Source organism: Peromyscus maniculatus, chromosome 1 (assembly GCF_049852395.1).
Source record: "Peromyscus maniculatus bairdii isolate BWxNUB_F1_BW_parent chromosome 1, HU_Pman_BW_mat_3.1, whole genome shotgun sequence".
In the NCBI taxonomy this organism is placed as follows: domain Eukaryota; kingdom Metazoa; phylum Chordata; class Mammalia; order Rodentia; family Cricetidae; genus Peromyscus; species Peromyscus maniculatus.
In genome coordinates, this window is record NC_134852.1 from 20,856,971 (window position 1) to 20,878,390 (window position 21,420).

General features: G+C 38.0%; 2 protein-coding genes and 1 long non-coding RNA gene across 5 annotated transcripts in view; 1 reads left to right on the forward strand and 2 right to left on the reverse strand.

Moving 5' to 3' along the window:
* The window catches only part of LOC143273128 (3-beta-hydroxysteroid sulfotransferase-like), a 291,023-nt gene that overhangs the window by 110,144 nt on the left and 159,459 nt on the right, over positions 1–21,420 (reverse strand). The gene's annotated exons all lie outside the window — the stretch shown is intronic.
* Positions 5,939–14,905, reverse strand: LOC143273233 (uncharacterized). Of its 2 annotated transcripts, XR_013051123.1 has the most exons (3): positions 14,227–14,856; positions 11,662–11,832; positions 5,939–7,212 (listed from the first exon to the last, which is right to left on the reverse strand). It is a non-coding gene; the product is annotated as an uncharacterized LOC143273233 (long non-coding RNA). The 2 variants fall into 2 exon arrangements; XR_013051124.1 differs by lacking the exons at positions 5,939–7,212; positions 11,662–11,832 and adding an exon at positions 12,029–13,794 and having other exon boundaries at positions 14,227–14,905.
* The window catches only part of LOC102906490 (3-beta-hydroxysteroid sulfotransferase-like), a 35,877-nt gene continuing 29,385 nt past the window's right edge, over positions 14,929–21,420 (forward strand). The window contains exon 1 of one of the 2 annotated variants that reach the window (XM_076571540.1): positions 14,929–15,054. The gene's annotated coding sequence lies outside the window, so the exon portion shown is untranslated. The remainder of the gene's footprint in view (positions 15,055–21,420) is intronic. The other variant, XM_076571541.1, reaches the window with a different exon arrangement.

Consider the following 21,420-nt stretch of genomic DNA (forward strand, 5'->3'; position numbering starts at 1 on the left):
TAACTGAATCAAGTCAGGAGAGAAGCCAAGAGTTCAGACAGGTTAAGGGTAGTAGGAAACATGAATTCAAAGAGTCTAAGACTGGACTGGAGGCTGAGGGTAAATGATCTACAGAGAATTTGTACAGCGAATGTGAATTAGGGAATGCATGACAGAGTTAGGTCACTTAAAGAGGCTGAAAGTTGGACTCAGGAGATGGCTCAGTGGAAAGCATTTGTCAAGCATGTGTGAGGACCTGAGTTTGAATCCTCAGAAACCATGTAAAGATGGTGGTACAACTTCTATTTGTCACACCAATGTTCCTTCCCTGAGATGGGAGTGGAGACAGAAGATTTCCCTGAAGGTTGGAAACAACTAATCTGGCATACACAAGATGAACAAGAAATAAGAGACCTTGTTTCAAACAAGGTAGATAGCAACACCTGATGTTGTCTTCTGACTTCAACACTCAAACCTCAAACCTTAGCACAAGCATGCCCACATTCACACATAGGCATTCATGTCATCATAAACCCGTATACATATGTACATCATAAGAAAAGCCAAATGCAAGCCAGATGTGGTGGCACAGATCTGTAATGCCAACACTCAGGAGATAGAGACAAGAGAAGTTCTTGAGTTCAATGTCTTTTTCAGATGCTCAGTGAATGTGTCCCAGCCTGAACTCACCTAGACTCTGTCTCAAAACAAACAACAGATGCAAAAGCATGTTAGTGAAGATACAAGCAATAAGCTTATGACATATGTCTAGATGATAATTAACAGTGGTTTTGTCATGAAACAAGTAAAAAGATATTTATTTTGGACAATGATTACAAAAGGTGTGTCAATAAGCCTGGCCTCACTCTTGCTACATAGACAAGGATGGCCATGAATTATTGATCCACTTCTGTCCACTCCAAGAGTTCTGTAATTAAAGGCTTGAACCTTCCTACTGAGCCTGGATATTTGTTATTTGTTACACTCTAATTGTTACACTCCAGTGACAAGATCTAATGCCTGGATCCAACAACAAATAACCACAAAATCTGTGTGTTAGTGGGGAGTCATTTTCAACAAGCATACAAGTCAGTACCTTCCTCATAGTGATGTGTACTAGGAAAACAGAAAGATATGATGACAGAGACACATGGAAGGAATGGTATATTATTTGGTGTTGGAAAGAAAGATTCCCATCAATACAACAATTTATTGGCTGAAATCAACTGAAGGTATGAATCAAGGTTGTATGACATCATTAATAATCACACCAATGAAGTATGTGACATAGGTACCTGTTTTTTTTTTTGTGTGTGTGTGTTTGTGTGTGTGAGAGACAGAGAGACAGAGAGACAGAATCAGAGTGACAGAGACAGAGAGACAGAGACAGAGTGATAAAAATAGAGAGATAGAGAGACAACGATAGGCAGAGAGGCAGAGAGACACTGAGAGAGGGAGAGGGAATGCTTGTGACCTTTTAGAATCAGCTGAGCATTTGTGTTGAGGAAGAACTGCTCTTTGGGAAAAATAGAAAGAGCTCTGTCAAGTGGGGTAGGGCAGACAGCCACCAGAGGAATCTGAACTTTATTTCTCTTCTCAGTTCACCTTTGTCTGCAATTTCTCACAGCTATGCTTTTCATTTTTCAGTGTCTGATTTTGCATAGGATGCTTTTTTCCTGAATTGTTTCTATATGCTACAATACAGACCTGCCAAGCCAGATGTGCCCAGCAGTGCAATAATGATGCACCTGTTATGGGGTAACTAAGTGATGTTTGCTTCAATGTGAAGCTTGATCCTCAAGGAGGCAACACATGCCTGGTACCATAAACCAAATCATAACCCCATAGCTGGAGTGGTGATAGGTCCTAAATGGGGCTCCTACTAATGTTTTACTAAGTGGTCATGTTGTCAAATTCTTTCTAAATGTTCATATTTCTACCCATGAATTTGTGCTGTTCTTCAACTTCATCTTTTTTTTATTAGGCATTAGTTAATGTTGAGACTCTTAACTGATCAAAATGAAAAATAATTGACAGTGAGTGCTGAATAATTGATGCAATATCCATATCACCCCACTACCCAAAGTTCAGGAAACATAACAGAACAGCGAATAGAAAGAATGTAAAAGCTAGAGAGGATCTGGAGGAGTGCTGTGAAATTGTCCTCTGTGAATCTTGCCCTCTGCGTTTGGCTTGGTTGTTGTGCAAATGAACTCATATCATCAGCGATTGCCTATAGAAAAACTATGTAAGATCAAGCCCATTAATATTTCAGCATGGATGGGGGCATGTTCTGAGATCCCATCTTGGCTGAAGAGCTATTGGCAATGGATGGCATCTGGATGAGTCAGGGTTTTTACTAATTTGGTTTATGTTCATGGTTAGGTTTCCCATGCCTTTGTGGATGGAACAACACTCATGCCGAAATGAGTACCACAAATTATCCTGAGTGGTTTTGTTTTTTAAAAAGGCTTGAAGTTGTGATGTAGCTGTGTTTGGGCACCTATGGTGTGTTGGAGGGGTACTGGCAAGTGTAGTAGAACAAGATACATTATATTTTTGAAATCTCCAAAGAATAAAAATATCATGTAAAACAAGCAAAAGCATGAAAAGTAAATCAAGGACAGAAAATGACACTCAAAGAGCCAATGATTGTCTAGTTGAAGCTCTAAAACCAGATAATTCAGGAATAATGAACAAATATTTAAGGACATTATATTTGAGTAATTCCCATTATACCTGAAGAACACCAGTTCTCATATCCAAGACCTACTTACTCCAAGACTGAGTTTTTAAAAAATTCTTCAGAAACCAACTTGTAATGTCTTTTCATTATACCTATAGTTTAGTGCATCTCCCTACCATCATCAGAAATGTTTATCCATGGAATGAATGGTGATGAACACAGAGACTGACAACTGTAAAAGATGCACACATTAAAAGACTTTGGAGTGATGAGCACTAAATGGGACTTCTATAGAACAGGTTTTCCTCCCAAGGCTCAGTAGTCACTTTTTGATGCAGAAGGAATGTATTATAGAGGCAGAGGTGGTAGATGACTACACCAAAACAGTATTTTCTGTATACCTCATGGCAATTGCACACACGAATGTACAACAGTTGTGACTCATGTACAAGATCTGTACAAACCTAGGCCAGAAAAAATTCCTGCATGTAGGTGGAGTTTATCCATGATGTCTGACCTCTGGTAAACTATTGACAGCTTCCTGAAAAGAGTCAGTTTTCTTCAAATATGTGGTCTCTAATGATTGACCAAAATACTGGATATCAAGAGTATGTAGGCATCATCAATTGGATTGGATGACTTTACAAATTGAAAGATGTCTGATCAGTTAACACATTTGGTGCTCTTGCAAAACATTTGGGCTAAATTCCCAGTATCCACATGATGACTCATTATCTCAGCTCCAGAGGATCTGATGCCATAGTCTGGATAATGCATGTATTGTGGTTCATATACATAAATGCAGGTAAAAGGCATCTATGTATGAAATAAAAATAAATCTTTAAAAATGAATAAACAAAACTGGGTGCTTCTAGAATGAGAGGAGGATGGGAGGAAATGGAAGAGGGGAATGAATTATGATAAAAACAATTTATGAAATTATTAAAGTTAAAAGATATAAAGACACTCCATGCAGAAACCGATCATAGAGATACTGTGAACACTAAACAAAGGAACACTCAAACAAAGGAAAGATGCACTGAAGATCAATTAAGAGAATGCCTTGTTTTGACATTGTATACCTGGAGATCCAGATAAAATGCAAGGCCCTGGAAAGTTGTAGCTAATAAAATTATTTACAAAGATATATGTTATTTTTTATATGTTTGTGGGTTTTTATGTGAGAACGCATATGTGCTTGGGTGTATGCTTACACAGGAGAGAACAGAGGGTCAGTTCCCCTGAAGCTGGAATAATAGAACCCTGTAAACCACTCAGTGTGGGTGCTGGGAAACAAATTTCATCTTTGAAAAATCAACAAGTGTTATTGACCACTGGGCCATCTCTCCAGCTCCTAATGACATCATTTTAAAGAAAATGTTATAAAAACAACTTTATTGTACAATTGAAAGTAGAAATTAGCAAAAATAATTTACAAAAAAATGGAAAAATTAAATAGAGATATAAAAGGAATGGTGGGGTTATGTTATGGCTCAATGTGTAGAAGTGCTTATCATATAAGCCTTATGATCAGATCTCAGTCTCAGTCATCCACATAAAATTGGAGACAATTGACTCCACAAAGTTGCTCTCAGGTTCTCACAGATATTCTGTGACACATGTTTACCAGCACTGATACTTATGCACACACATATACACCATAAATATTTTTTAAAGGGAAAAAGAAAGAATACAGCATGATGGCAAGGTAGCAGACTTAGTAGAATCCATCAAGAACAAAGATACATAATATAAAGAGAAGAATGGTAATTCCAAGATATCCATGATTCTATGAAAAGAATAAATACAAGGTTCACAGTCATAGGAAACATTAGGAAACATTTTAGAAGTCATTTTTCATAGTTAGGAAAAAAGATGTTTTGGTTGTTTTTTTTTTTTTTTTTTTTTTTTTTTTTTTTTTACTGTTAACTAGATAAAACCTATAACTACCTTGGAAGAGAGTCTTAATGAGGAATCATCTAGATAACATTGACCCATGAGCTTGCCATTGAAAGTCTCCTGATGGTTAATTGATAATGTAGAAGGACAAAGCATGTTGTGGGCAGCACTATTCCCATCTTGGGAGGAGAGGGGAGTCCATAAATGTATAAGAGAGGAAATAGTTAGACGAGGGTTGTTGCTGAATGGGTGGGGGTTCACACAGGTCCATGGGAAGAAGACACAGCACACTTTAAGGATGTCTTTAGTCTTTCCACCTGCAAGGGGAATCAGCCTCTCACTACTAAGACACTTTCCCTTAGCCAAGGGCATCTTTATTGTTTTACAAACTTACACTTTTAATAAGTTGATTTCCATCTCCTCAAAGCATTTCTATGAAGCTCCAAAGAGACAGTACCAAATGCAAATTCTCAATTAAGGAATATCACAGTGTGTTGGATGTTTCCCAACCATGTTTTGCATAAGTTTTGTACCTTTGGGAAACTCTCAGGCAAGATTCACATGGAGAACAACAAGGAGAACAAAAGGTAACTGAGAAACAAAAGGTGGATTAAGGCTAGTCTAGATTAAGGCTGGCTCCAGAGCAGGTATAACTCAGTGGGAATTCTCACATCAGATCCCCCTTTCTTATACAATAATTAATTAGTTTGGGGATTATAGCCTCACAACATAGACAGCTTGCCCCCTATTTTTCTGTTTTACAGTATTATGTAAGTAAGCCAAAACATATTTTAAAGCCACTAAGTTTACTATTGCTAGCAGAAAAGTAAAAAATGCTAAAACAATAAATCTATTAAAGTGTTAAGGTGATCCATAGGGGGAAATGAGGCTATAGTATTTGCAAAGTTTTCTATAATATCCATTCCTATCATGTCAGGTAACTTTATATAAAAGTTTCCTTAATTTCTTGCGGTAAAACAGAAATCATTTGAGAAGAATTAGGGTGACCCATCAAATGCATGTTAACCTTTTCCCAATCATACTTGCTTTCATTAAACTTTAAAGGTGTAATATAATAAGATGTGATGTTCTAATCACATTTTAATTTTATCTGCTCCTTTAATATTTTTAACTGATCTCCCAACAATGAAATAAGTTTGTCATTAATGAACAATAAGAGTTTGTCTTAAATCAACTAACTCACTATCTCACTATTTACCCTACTTTGTTTAGTCCAAAGTTCATTAGAGTGTTTGTGCCAGTTTCTGACAAACTCAGCAGTTTGAATTTCTTTATGATACGTCACTCCATCTATTGCAGCAGCAGCCATTAATGCGATAATTCTGATAATAACTGCAAAAGCCAGTCCAACCATTTGATGTGTCCTTTTTAATATTCGTTCAGTGAGTTTCTGTACCAGGATCATCACAGGAGAGTCTTGCCATAGCTTCGGTAACCTCACTGGTATCCAGATTGCTAGTCTTGCTCTATGAATGTACAAATTTTCAGAGGTTAAGTTTAAAGGTATATTAGAATTAACACAGGTATGAAGGGTCCAGCATTCACAAGTGATGCTGTAATTATTAGGGTGCCATTGTACAGGCCCATTTAGAAACAAGTAAGGTAATGGTATGCATGCCATAAAAGGATGGCTTTTAGTTTAAATGACAAAATATACTTATCATCCTTAATGTTTAGTTTTCCTTCCCATGCTTTAGAGGGTGGAAGGAACTTGTCAATTTCCACAAGTTAGTCTGAATTGAATTGCCAGATTGCAGGAAAGGACTTGACATCCCAACTCCATGCAGATGGATAGGTTCATTAACAGAAGCACTGATTTCTACAGTTCCATTCAAACTATACTACTTCCACCTTAATTCTGAGTGAGACTATTTTCCTTGAGGGAAGCCATAGGGGCTCCACTCTATGATGTTTTCTTGGGAGATATTAATTAGCACTTGAGGTTTCTCACTATTACATTGTTGCCAGTGCACCCAGTCAGATTCCTTGTTGGTAACCCTCATCTCACAGAATGGTAGATTTATGGAAATAGTAGCATTAATCTACTGTCCTTTGAAACCGTACACATGGAGCATATAAAATTTATTGTGATAATCTTGGGTAGTGTTGACTATGGATAGCTATACTTGCAAGATTATATTTAAACATTGAATTTCATTTCCCATACAAATAGGAATTCCTTGTACTTCCACGATGTAATTATTAATCACTCCACCTTCCTCATTGGCTGAGCAGGACTTCGGTTGTCATAAGGATCAGGTATCCAAGAAGATTCGTTGACAATTACAGGAATATTTCTATCTCCCCAACCTACTGCTAAATTAATTGGTGGATTAGGAATAAAGGCTCAATAATTATGATCCATCCCTTTTACCTGCACCATCACCACTGAAAGCAGGGCAGGAAATAAGTTTGTGGCATTAAGAGGTTTGTGAGTCATGTGAAGTATAGCCTCCCCTTTGTCACACAAATTCTTAAGCTGTTCCCAGGTGGGAGAATTAGTTGTTTGCTCCAGAGGCCTCTTGTGTCTTGTCTGTCACAGAGGCATCTCTGTAGCTGCAGTATCTGGGAGATGTCTCTTGCTCAGATTTTTATCAATTTTGATGGGATCCACAATTTTGTATCTCCTGTCGAAACATAAGCATATATGTTATGACCCCATAATAACACCTCCCTTTTTCCCCATTGAGATGTCATGGCATCCTTGTAGTGCATAGGCTGATTAAAATCATCATTTTTTCCTATGGTCCACGCCTTTCAGTAGTTGTTGTCTCTGTTTCATTAACATTTAGAAAATGTAAGGTTAGTAAGGCAGTTAGTTAGTAAGTTAGTTATGCAGTCTATCACTTGGGTCCTCATATCCCCCTTCTGTTTAGCAAGCATCTCCTTTAGAGTATGATTAGATCATTCAATAGTTGCTTGCCCTGTAGAATTAAATGGTATTCCTGTAACATGTTTTATGTTGCAATGTGAAAAAAAAAAGTTTCATTTTACTGGAAACACAAGCTGGGCATTATCAGTTTTAATTTGTATCAGTAGGTGCAGTACAACCATTGTTTCTAATAAATGTGTAATTACAGAATCAGCATTGCAGACCTCAAGGCAGAAACCCATTGAAACCTTGAATATGTATCAATGTTATCATGAACATATTTTAACTTTCCAAATTCTGCTAAATGAAACACATCCATTTGCCAAATTTCATTCCTTTGTGTACCTTTAGGATTTGTTCCTGCAGGTAAAGGAACTTGATTTTTTATAATTTCTTTAGCCAGTTGCCAAGAAATGGAAAAATTTTTCTTGTAACTTTTACTTTAATATAATGTTTCTTATAAAATCCTGAAGCTTCCCACACATTTCCTGTCAATAACTGATCAATCTCATTTCCTTTTGCTAAAGGTCCAGACAACCCAGTATGAGATAGGATGTGTGTAATATAAAGTGGGCAATTGCATTCTTGTATTGCCTGTTGTAGTTCTATAAATAGTAAAGTTCATTCTGAATTATCAGGAATACGTTTAGTAGTTTCTATATGCAATGCAATCCTTTCTCTTATTGAGAATCAGTAATTATATTAAGAGACCCATTAAAGTCTAATAAAACCATCAGAAAAGGCATACAGCTCTGATTTTTTAATCGAATCATATAGGCTTTGAATAACCTTACTGATATTCTCTTGTTTGTAACCAGCCATTCCTAATTTATTTGCATCAGTATAGAATGCAAGAGCCCCAGGAATAGGTGCTCTCTTCACTGTGTGGGGAAGAATCCACTCAGTTCTTTTTATAACTTGTAGCCACTTATTTTTGGGTAATTGTTGTTAATTTCTCCTAAGAAATTACTACAAGCTCTCTGCTAATCATCATTAATCACCTACAACTTCACAATTTCAGTATCAGTATAGGGTGCTACAGTCTCAGCTGGATTCATTGCCAACAATTGACAAAGTCTTATTCTTCCCTTTATGACTAATTCAGAAACCTTTTCTATATAGGTCTTTAACTTTTTATTCTGTTTGTGAGCTAAAAATATCCATTCTAAAATATTATCTTCCATTTGCACAATAAGTCTAGTAGGGGAATGGGTAGAAGCCAAAATTACTGCAATACACTTATTTGTGAGATCTAGTCAATCTACATAGGCATTTTGTAGTTTTTGTTCTACTTGAGCTAATTACCTTTCAGCCTCAGCTGTTAATTGTCTTGGACTGCTTAAATCTGAGTCACCTTGCAAAATGTGAAACAATTTACTTAATTCTTGAATAGACAGTCCAATGGTATGATGCAACCAATTAATATCACCCAATAATTTTTGAAACTCATTAAGAACAACTGATCTCTCCTAATCTTTACATTTTGCCACTGACTTCTCTGTTTATTTAATTTATAACCTAAACAACTAAAAGAATCCCTTTGTATTTTTTGGATAGCCAATTCCTGTCTGATCTAGCTTTTGTACAATCTGTGTAGCCTGTGACTTTCTCTATAATTATTTCCAATACCTTTCCCAGGCACATGGCCCCACTTTTAACCTCAATTTATGAGCTATCTCTAAAATCATAGGAATATTAACTTGAGCTCCCCATTGTTGTAAAAAATCTCTTTCCCATAAACTCATGAGTCTCTCAGCAACATAGGCTTTACTATTCCTTTTTGACCTTCAGTCCCTATATATCTAACCCACTCTATACTCTGTTTTAATTGAGATAAGGTGCCAATGCCTATAAATTGAGTGGAGACTTCTTGTAAAGGCCAGTTAGGATCCCAGGATTCTTGTGAAAGTATAGATATATCAGCACCAGAATCCAATAATCCTTCAATCTCAATCCCACTTAGTTTGACTTTTAATTTAGGCCATTCACCACTGAAAACTGTTGGCCAAAATAATTTCCCCCTGTACTCCCAAAGCTTCCAGTTCTACATATGCATGCTGCTTTGTCTTTAAGATATAGAAGCAATTATAATTGAGCCATTCTATTCCCAGGTTTTATTTCCATAGTCCTTTCTACAAATGCCATCATTTTAATTTCTCCCTGGTGATCTTCATCTATAATTCCTGGGTATACTATAAATCCTTGAGATGTTAAGCTATTTCTTCCCATAATTATTCCTACGATCCCTTGGGGAATAGGACAAAACTCTTTGGCTATCTTACAACAAGGAATTTGTGAGATAATGTAAGATGTTTGCACACTGCTAGTTCTAAAGCAGTGATCCCTGAAGGAGCACACATTAAATCTCTAATGCTGGATTTATGTTTCCCTGATGGCTCTGCTGATGATCCTTGCTGACAGGTAATTGGTAGCTCCTATTGTTTGTTCTTGGACCCCAAGCTAGGCTTTGCATCCAGTTTCTTGACAGCAAAGGGTTATCATGCATCTCTCTCTTTGATCTGTATTTGTTAGCCCAATGTTTACCTTTACCAAATGTCTTACAAATCCCTGAGGTTTGAGGCTTTCCATTCTGATTATCCTCCAAAGAGTTACCTTTTTTTAGTGACAGAATGATAACAATGGTTCCATAAATGCCCCAATTTCCCACAGTTAAAGCATCTGGTATTCTGAAATTTAAGACCTTTAGCTAAAGCTTGTCCAGTTATATTAGCATTATATTTTGTGGATCCAATATCAGCAATAGCTTTAATCCATTCCTCTAAAGGGGCTCCCTGAGCCTTCAATGGCCCTATGTTTTTTGGCAATCAGTATTAGCATTCTTAAAAACTAAAGACTCAATTAAAACTTTTCTGACATCTGGATCAGCCACTGCTCTATGCACTGCTGAAGTTCAACTGCAAAATTCAGTGTAGACTTCTCCTGCACTTTGTGTGATTTTGTGAAGGAGACAAATCTTTTCTCTGGTTCTGTGACCTTGTCCCAGACCCTTAAAGCCACTAGGAGACATTGTACTGTCTTAGTATCATCAAATTGTATTTGTGTTTGTATATCAGTATACTGACCCTCTCCTCACAATTGGTCCATTATTATATCTACTCCTCTAGTCTAATTATGCTGTTCCATGGCTGCTGCTTCCTCTCTACTCCAAGTAGACCATTGTAATTGAGAATTAGCTTCTAGTATGGCTGCCATGAGGCTCTTCCAATCTTTTGGAATAACCCTTCTGAATAGCCCAATTATTTAAAACCCATTTTACATGAGGTGAATGCATCCCATATGCCATCACTGCTTCTTTTACTCTTTTCAGATCTTCCATGTCCATAGGCAGGTCTCCAATTAAATTGAACACAACCTTGGAGATATTGATTATTTGCAGGCATCTGTTGCATAGTAGCTGGGAACACCTGCTGATGTGTTCTTATGATCTTAGGCAACCATTCCTCAATTCCATTATAAGGTGGTGCTGTTGGGCCATAATTAAGTATTTCTCATTTTTCTACTGGGAAAATTCATTTTCTTCCCCCATTTTCTATAGGGAAAATTTTCCTTTTAAATCTTTCTGCTTCCCTTCTTACTACTGGGAAGATTTCTTCTTTTTCTCCTTTCTTTCCCTTTCTCCTTCTGGGAAGTTTCCTTTTTTTCTGTCTTGGGAGCTCTTGTATGCAATTAACTTTCAGCCCTTCCTATTTCTTAATCTGTTTCATCAGATGAAGAAGGAGAAGAGTCATCTCCAGTGTCCTGGCTTCCCTCACTTTCACTGTCCTCTGAAACAGCATTCCTATCATCCTGTAAAGGGATATTCTCTTCTGCTGATTGACATATTCTAGCCTGAATGTCTCCCCTTTTCATTTGCTGTTCTACTTTAGATATAGCTTTAAGTGACTGCTCACTCTGCAATGGCTCCAGAGTATTTGAAATTAAAGACCAAGTTTTTAACAGTATGGACTTTCTTTTCTGATGAGCTTTCCTCAAAGCTCTCAACATTTGCTTCCATGCTGTCAATTTTAATTGAACATGAGGAATTGCCTGAAACCAAAGGCAATGCCATTCAATTAATATCAAAAACTTTCTAAGTTGTTTTCCCTTTACTTTCACTCCATTTCCATTAACAGGCATTTTAATAACTGCATATACCATTGCTCACGAGATGGAATGTTGCCCACGACCCTGCCAATCCTCTTACCCTGAGAGCAAAATTTCCTCTAGTCCTTCAAAGTATCTGGATCCACTGTTCTTTTTCAACTCTCACAAGTGTTGTTGAACAGGTGTTTGTTCACTCAGTGTTGGTTAAGCCGAAGCGGTGCCCCTCGTGGCTGGTCGCCACCCATGGTGACCATGCCGGCGGAGCAGCATGCTGATTAAAAAAATCATAGCCATGGTTACCTTTTTAGAGCTTTATTGGGGGTGGGGGAGAGAGACAGAAAGACAGAGAGACAGAGAGACACAAAAGGGGGGAGGTGCCCCTCCTGCAGGGCTTCAACGGGTTCTTGACCACCCTAAGGACGGAATGTAGGGACAGGAGATACAAAGAAAAACACACCAAGTCTAGATTCTGATCAAGGTGCCACTTTATTTCCTTCCACAAAGATTTATATAGTTTCTGCAGGGTGGGGGGGAGAAAGAAGCTGCCATCTGCATACAGTGGGGCAAGCTAACGGGATGTTTGTATAGGATGTTTACAGGGTGAGAGGGTCAAGGGCTCTGACTCAATGTCCTGTTGCTAGGCAACCTGACTGTAAGATGATCTAGTTCCCTGTCTTATTGGTGGTTTGTATATTTCCACTAACTAGAGATTCTGTCCTTGTCCCTGACAGGGAGGGATAGAGGGGAGCTGATGGGAGGACGGAGTGGAGAGGAGAGGGGACAGAGAGCCCATAGAGGGCCCATCGGCTTTTTAGGCTGACGACGTAATTAAGGATTAAATCCTTACATCCCAGACTTTCCCTTATTATAAAAAAAGCAGGTAGATGTGACTAGGGGCATCGTTCCTCTCAAAAACTGCTTCCAGCTGATTTTTGGATGTTGGTTGGCTCTCAGGGGAATGGAGAAGGGGAGTTTTCCGAGGTCGACAGGCGTGTGGGATGCTGTCTGTCATCCATTTGCTCTGGAGACACGTATCCCTCTTGGCTGTGGCTGGGAACTTTCTGTTTAACAAGATGTTTTTAGCTGTTACAGATTCTTATTTGATGATCTCTAGACTCCGGTTCTGTGGTGGTCCTGTACCATTAGCTGAACAGTGAGTTAGAACAGGGAACTGGGAAGAGAAAAGCTTGTGGTACATGAGAATTTATTTATTTTTTTGGAATTAGGGACAAGGCAAAGATCAGGGCCCTGTCTGTATGCACGTGAGAAACACAGGCAATGGATCTGGAGTGAAGCAACGAGCTCTTATTTTAGGTGGAAATCTTTTTTCATTAAGTAACTCTGAAGGTGCAATTAAATCTGGTGAGGTGGTAAAGCTCTCCTCTGTACCCGACAATAAAGGAGAGGTGGCATCCCAAAACTCCCAGGACTGAGTTAGTGGCTCTGGTGTCCAGAAGGAAAGAAATGGATCACTTCCCTGCTGCGTTCTGGGTTCCCTGCCATGTCTGTAGCCAAGCCTAGGTCTGTTGGAGGTCTTAGCTTGATGTACCCATGCATCTTGGTGCCTGGGGGCAGCCAGCTGACTCTGTCTTTCTAGAGGGCACTTTTAATAAGGCTGTTGATGGCCTGGCAGGGCATTCGCTAGCCTGTGGCCTTTTCCTCACTTAAAACAGGGACTTAACAGCTTTTGGGAGTCAGGGAGTGCCAGCACTTGGCAATTTTGTTTTTGGGCTTTTATCTCTTCCCTGGCACACCTTAAATGCCACAGATGACTCTTTTGCCCGTGGGGTCAGGAGCCTTGCTCTCCAGATGCTTAAGTTTTAGTCAAGGAGATCTGGGGAACAAGAGATGGATTTTACTCCATGTCCTGAACTTTTTTTTTCTTTCTTTCTTTTCTGATGATTGGTGGCTTAAGGACAGCTTTTGGAAGACTTGTCTGAGGCTATAAGCTGATTTTTTTTTTTTTTTTGCTTAAGAGCCATCCTGACTACTGTAAATTTATTTGTATGGATCTTAGCCTCTTCCAGACCTGTCTGTGCTTCTCAAGGCACCGCGGAGGCGGTGAGGAACGCGTGCTTGCAGTCTCGCAGTCTCGCTGGATGGGGGAAGAGGCAGCAGTAGTTACTGTGGGTCCTCGGTGCTTGGTGGTGTATCCGAGTCTGAACAGCACCAATGTTGGTTAAGCCGCGGCGCTGCCCCTCGCCTGTGGCGACCATGCCGGCAGAGCAGCGTGCTGATTAAAAGAATCATAGCCATAGTTACTTATTTAGAGCTTTATTGGGGGGCGGGGGGAGGGAGAGAGGGGAGCCGACGGGAGGAAGGAGTGGAGAGGGGACAAAGCCCACAGAGGGCACACCCGCTTTTTAGGCTGAGAAGCTGGCAGAGGATGATGACGTAATTAAGGATTAAATCCTTACACTCAGGTCTGTGGGAAGAAGATACAGCACACTTTAAGGATGTCCTGAATAGCATTTGGCTGGGCGGTGGTGGCACACGCCTTTAATCCCAGCACTCTGGAGGCAGAGGCAGGCATATCTCTGTGAGTTCAAGGCCAGCCTGGGCTCCCAAGTGAGTTCCAGGAAAGGCGCAAAGCTACACAGAGAAACCCTGTCTCAAAAAACCAAAAAAAAAAAAAAAAAAAAAAAAAAGAAAAGGATGTCTTTACCCTTTCCAGCTGCAGGGAGAATCAACCTCTTGCAGGACTGAGATACTTTCCCTTAACCAAGGGCTCCAAATTTCCAAATTTCCACTTTTAGCAAGTGGAACAACTCCTACCGTCAAACCAATAGGAAAACACAACATCCTTTAGCCTTTGGGATATAATAAAAACAGTCATAAGAGGGGCATTTAAGGTTCAAAGTACCTATATCGAAGAGATTTCTTTTAAATTAGTTAATGATTCAACTTTAGGCTTTGGAAAAAGAACAAGTCAAACACCAAAGCCAGTAAAATGACTGACATCAAGGTAGAAATCAGTGAAATGGAAACAGCAGCGACAATAAAATCAATGTAGAGAGTCAATGACACAGAGTTGGTTCCTTCAAAATATAAACAATATTGACAAAATTTAGTTAACCTAACCAAAAGAAAGAGGAAATGTAAAAACTAATACAGCAAGACATGAAAAAGGAGTCATAATGAGAGGCAACAGTGAAATTAAGAAAATTATTAGAGTTTACCTTGCAGATTCCAAAAAACTGGAAAATTTAAAAGATATTCATGAATTTAAAATTTTTTTGTTAAATTTTTTCCATTCATTTGCACGCCAATCGAAAATCCTCCTCTTCACTCCTCCCATCCCCCCAGCCTTTCACTCACACACCACCCCCCCCACTACCTCCCTCACAAGAAGGCAAGGCCTCTTATGGGGAGGCACAGCCAGCAGAGCAAGTCTAAAGCCTTTCCCCTGCCTCAAGGCTGCATCGTAGGTAGTGGTCTCCAAAAAGCCTGCTCATGCACCAGGGATGGGTTCTGAATCTGTAGATTGCTTTTGGTAAAATTGTCATTTTTACTATGTTAATCCTATCTATCCATGAGCATGGAAGATCTTTCCATTTTCTGATATTTTCTTCAATTTTTTTCCTTCAGGGACTTAAAGTTCTTATCATATAGGTTCTTCACTTGCTTAGTTAGAGTTTCCCCAAGATATTTTATATTATTTGTGGCTATAGTAAAGGGTGATGTAGCTAGAGTTTTCCTGCCTTGTCCACAGTCAGGACAAATCTCTGTCACCCGCCAGTCCCACAGCCGCTCAGACCCAACCAAGTAAACACAGAGACTTATATTGCTTACAAACTGTATGGCCGTGGCAGGCTTCTTGCTAACTGTTCTTATAGCTTAAATTAATCCATTTCTACAAATCTATACCCTGCCACGTGGCTTGTGGCTTACCGGTGTCTTCACATGTGGCTTGTCATGGTGGCGGCTGGCTGTTTCTCTGACTCAGCCTTCCATTTCACAGAAGTCTTCTCCTCCTTGTCCCGCCTATACTTCCTCCTGCCTGATCCATTGGCTGATCAATGTTTTATTTATTGACCAATCAGAGCAACAGATTTGATACACAGACCATCCCACAGCAGGGTGATGTGAAGTTTCTCTGATTTCTTTCTCAGCCCTTTTATCATTTATATATAGGAGGGCTACTGATTTTTTTGAGTTAATCTTGTATCCTACCACCTTACTGAAGGAGTTTATCAGCTATAGGAGTTTCCTGGTAGAATTTTTGGGATCACATATGTACACTATCATATCATTTACAAATAGTGAAAGTTTGACTTCTTCTTTTCCAATTTATATCCCTTTGATCTCCATTTGTTGTCTTATTGCTCTACCTAAAACTTCAAGTACTATATTGAATAAATATGAGAAGAGTGGATAGCCTTGTCTTGTTCCTGATTTTAGTGGAATCGCTTTGAGTTTCTCTCCATTTAATTTGATGTTGGCTATCGAATTGCTGTAAATTAACTTTATTATGTTTAGGTATGCTCCTTGTATTCCTGATCTCTCTAGGACATTTATCATGAAGGGGTGATGGATTTTGTCAAACTCCTTTTAAGCATCTAATGAAATGATCAATGGATTTTTTTCTTTCAGTTTGTTTACATAGTGTATTACATTGACAGACTTTCATATGTTGGACCATCCCTGCATCTCTGGGATGAAGCATACTTGATCATCATTCATAATTTTTTTATGTGTTCCTGGAGTGTTTGCAAATGTTTTATTGTGTATTTTTTCATCAATTTTCATGAGGGAGATTGGTTTGTAATTTTCTTTCTTTGTGCATCTTTGTGTGGTTTGGGAATCAGAGTAACTGTAGCTTCATAAAAAGAGTTTGGTTGCATTCATTCTGTTTCTATTCTGTGGAACAACTTGAGTATTAGTATTATCTCTTCTTTGAAAATCTGGTAAATTTCTGTGCTGAAACCATCTGGTCCTGGGTTTTCTTTGGTTGGGAGACTTTTTAATGACCATTTCTCTTTCCTTAGGGGTTATTGGTATATTTAGATAGTTTATCTGGTCTTGATTTAACTTTGGTATGTGGTATCTATCCAGAAAATTGTCCATTTCTTTCAGATTTTCCAATTTTGTGTAGTACAGGTTTTTGAAGCATGATCTGATGATTCTCTGGATTTTCTCATTGTCTGTTGTTATATCTCCCTTTTCATTTCTGATTTTGTTAATTTGGATGCTCTTTCTCTGCTTTTTGGTTAATTTGGGTATGGGTTTGTCTATCTTGTTAATTTTCTCAAAGAACCAACTCTTTGTTTCATTGATTCTTTGTATTGTCCTCTTTGTTTCTATTTTTATTGATTTCAGCCCTCAATTTGAATATTCCTTGGCATCTATTCCTCCTCGGTGACTTTGTTTCTTTTTGTTCTAGAATTTTCAGATGTACTGTTAAGTCACTAGAGGAAAATTTCTCCATCTTCTTGATGTGGGCATTTAGTGCTATGAATTTTCCTCTTAGAACTGCTTTCATAGTGTCCCATAAGTATAGATGTAACCAACCATCTTATTAAATAAGAAACACAGAACCAATGTAAAGGAGAAAGCCGAGAGGTCAGAGCTCAGAGCTAAAATCTTACCCTTCCTCCTGCGGTGCTCTTACTTCTCTAAAAAAGACCTACTTCCTGTGTGTATGTCTTTACATAGTCTTTCTGTTCTGCCTTCTCATTGGTTGTAAACCCAAACACGTGACTGCCTCATCACTGCCTGTATGCAGAGCCCTCCAGGTCTTAAAGGCGTGTGTCTCCAATGCTGGCTGTATCCCTGAACACACAGAGTACTGGGATAAAAGGTGTGCGCCACCACCGCCACGCTCTTGCTATGGCTCTAATAGCTCTGACCCCTGGGCAACTTTATTTATTAACATAAAATTAAAATCACATTTCAGTACAAATATATTTCCCCTTTTCTATTTTAATAAAAAGAAAAAGAAATGTTATAACGAACCAAAGAAAAACTATATACAAAAGTACAATAACTATATACAATATATACAAGTAATAAATACCTAAACAATGTCTAGTCCATTTGTATTTGACAAATCAGAGAAAATAATTCCATTTTCTATCCTATTTTGGTAAGTCCAAAATATATCTAATTCACTTTCTATCCTAATTAATCTTCAACTACAACTAACTAACCTTCAACTATAACTAACTAATCTTTAACTCCCTCTGAGACCCAAGAAGAAAATAATATTAGCTAACAAAAATAAAAACAGGAAGTTAATGCAAGCAACTTCAAAAAATTTGTGAGTTGACAGAAACAGCCAGCTGCCTGGACAGTCACCTGAGGTTTCTCCACAGTGTTGGGGCATCATCTTCAACCTATAGGCTTAGCATATCTGACAGACTCATTTGTGAAGTAGGATGTACACAAGGTCAACAGTTCAACCTCACATTGGATGAGAGCAATCCATGTACCAGAAACACCTGAATTCCACTAGTGCCCTGTCATGATTCAGGATTTTAAATTCTGGAAATTGTTGATGGTTTTTCAATTCAGCTGTCCATTCATCTTGGCTGTGTATATATGGCTTCATCTCAGCATCCCCTTCTTCTCCACATCCCTCTATTTAATGCCAGTCTACTACTGAGAGGCGTGAGCTTTCAGCTGCTGTTCCATTGCACAACAGAAGCCATCGGCCCACCGCCTGTTCAGCTGCCTTCGAAGAAAAGGGCACTGTACCTTTTTCGGATTGCGAAGGCCACTTCAGGGATGGGGCCATATTGTCCTGGCCTCAGAAGATGCCTTTTGATAAAGCCATAACCACACTTGTTTTGGCAAGAATCAGTAGTCCTTTGTTTCGTGTTCTGTCTGTCCATTTTGTCCTGTTGATTCAAGGATACTTTGTTGTCCAGTGGCTAACTTTGGCCACAATGAATGTTAACTCCATATGCAGTTTCTTCAATGCCCATATCTTCTCTGAAGTAGATTGGTACTGCCAGGAGCCAACATGTCTCAAAAAAGAAAAATTTCTAAGTTATTAAAACATTTTAAATGCCATATTCTGTAGATCTCTGAAGGGTTTGAAGATGACTTGTCTATCTAAAATATATCTGCTCAATTTTTAAAACATATTTAATATGACTACAAGTTCTATTTTAATGTCTATCTACTAACTTTCATTTCTTTATACCCTAATAGTTGGTATTAATAATATTCAAGCATCAGAAAATTGTATTACATTGTTAAATGAATGGTATAAATACAATTAGAAATATACATATAGCATTTTCTATCAATATCAATTTCAAATTTGTATACAATATAAAACAATCCAATCCAATGTAAAATATTTAAAATTAGTAATTGTCTTTTTCTTTTCTTTCTTTTCTTTTCTCTTTTTTTAAACAAGAACCTTAAATCTAATCTCCTTTGCTTAGCCTTTTTCCTAACCCTTGACAACAATTTGTAACCAACCCTCCTAAACAATGAAAATTATCCCAGATCCAAAACCCATTAAAAGGACCAAAAAACTACCCGCCCCACACCACCTCTTTGGGAATGTGGGCGTCATATTCTTAAAATTGCTTCCTGCTGGGTATGGGCGAAGTTATCTTTATCCTGAAAGAAAAATTTTAGGTTAATTGTCAAATTCTAGGAAAAGTAACTATATCCTTCATTATCCAGTTTGTGTATAATGCCAAAGTTCAGGGTTTAACTCAAGTCCTTATTTGAGTAGTCTTTGAGACTGGATAATCTCAGGTAGTCATCTCAAAATTGCTCTGAGCACCTTGTAGCTGAAAGCTGATCTGTAGATGATGTTTGTCAGCTTAATGATATTATTATTGTCCACATGGAATTGTTGTTGTTGTGGGGCCCCATCTTCTTCCTGGAGACTTCAGTTGATGTTAGGCCTGGCCATGATTACCTGCAGAAAACTGATAAGAAACTTGAACACAAAGACATCTATATGCAGCTAATTAAAGCCTTTTTTCTAGAATTAGTTAGTACTCTATATGACCATTCACATCTTAACAAAATTTAAAATGTATATATATATCTATATATATTAATCTTGTAAATTTTGATATAAAATTCATACTTTAAGAAAAGTTTAAAGAATCAGAATAGAATCAAAGAGTTGAGATTAGTAATAGAATAGTCCCTTAATTAATTTGGCTTTTGTCCTGTCCCATAGCAGAAGATGGCTCTTTTATTCTGGCATGATTCAGGGAGTTTGCATTTTCCTTTTAACAACATGCTTGAGTTTAAAGAAGGAGAGAGCCATTCTCCAACTCCAAAGTCAGCTTTAAATTTTAATTGAACTGGGACTATTAGAAGACCAATAGTGTTAAATCTTTAGAGAAAAGCAGAAACAAACATTTAGGAAGACATAAAATTTTTTAGATAATATATACCCATATGCCATTTCCCTCTGTTTCCTGGGATAGATGATTTGTCCCTTTTCTTCAGTTGTCTCATTTGTCCAGTGTTCTTCAGATTCCTTAACCTTCATTCTCCTAAAAGACAAAAACAAAAACCTTTTCCCAAGACTAATTTTGGGGAGGTTCCTTTGTGGCAAGTTATTTTCGGATTAAATGAAAAGGCATGTGTTACTGGTACAAGTTAGTTTAAATTGGATGTTCATGCTGGTTGATGAACTATCACCTCTTCTAATTAAGAGGTCTCTCTTATTCAAATCGAACCTTTATCAATTTTGATGGTACCCATAGCTTATCTTCTCCTGTAGAAACAAAAGCAAAACCTCATCCCCAATGTAATACATTCCCTGGTTTCCATTCTGAGGTCAGCATATGCTTAAAGTATATAGGCTTATTTAATTCTGTAGTTTTTTTCTATTATCCATTGTCTCTCTGCAGCTGTTGTTCCTTTCTCATTGGCATTCAGAAAATTCAAAGTTAATAGAGCATTATGCAGTCTATTTCTGGGGGTTTTTGTTACCCATTTCTGTTTATTTAGCATATCCTTTAGAGTTCTGTTTGATCTTTCTATAACTGCTTGACCTGTAGGATTATGTGGTATACCTGTAATATGCTTTATATTATAATAAGCAAAAAACTGTTTCATTTTAACAGAGACATATGATGGAGCATTGTCAGTTTTGATTTGTGCAGGTATACCCATGATGGCCATAACTTCTAGCAAATGAGTGATTACAGAATCAGCTTTTTCAGAACTCAAAGCAGTTGCCCATTGAAATCCTGAATAAGTATATATGGTGTGCTGTACATATTTCAATGTTCCAAATTCTGCAAAGTGAAACATGTCCATCTGCCAGATTTCATTCCTCTGAGTACCCTTTGGGTTACATCCTGCTGGTAATGGCGTTTGATTGTAGAAGGAACAAGTAGGACATTTCTTTACTATTTCTTTGGCTTGTTGCCAGGTTATGGAAAATCTTTTTTTAAACCTTTACTATTGACATGATATTTTTTATGAAATTCTGAGGCCTCCAGCACATTTCCTATCAATAATTTATCAATCTCATCATTGCCTTGTGCTAGAGGGCCTGGCAGACCAGTATGTGATCTGATGTGAGTTATATATAAAAGATGACTCCTTTTCCTGATTGTATCTTGTAATTGAATGAATAGTGAAGTTAATTCTGAAGCATCAGGGATAAATTCTGCAGTCTCAATATGTAATACCACTCTTTCAGCATACTGAGAGTCAGTTACTATGTTGAGAGGTTTTGAAAAAATCCATTAATACCAACAGAATAGCATACAATTCTGATTTTTGAACTGAATCATAAGGACTTTGAAGCACTTTACTTAAATATTCTGATTTGTAACCTGCCTTTCCTTGTTTGTTGGCATCTGTATAAAATGTACAAACTCCAGATATGGCATTTTGCCGTACAATTCGAGGCAAGATCCAACCA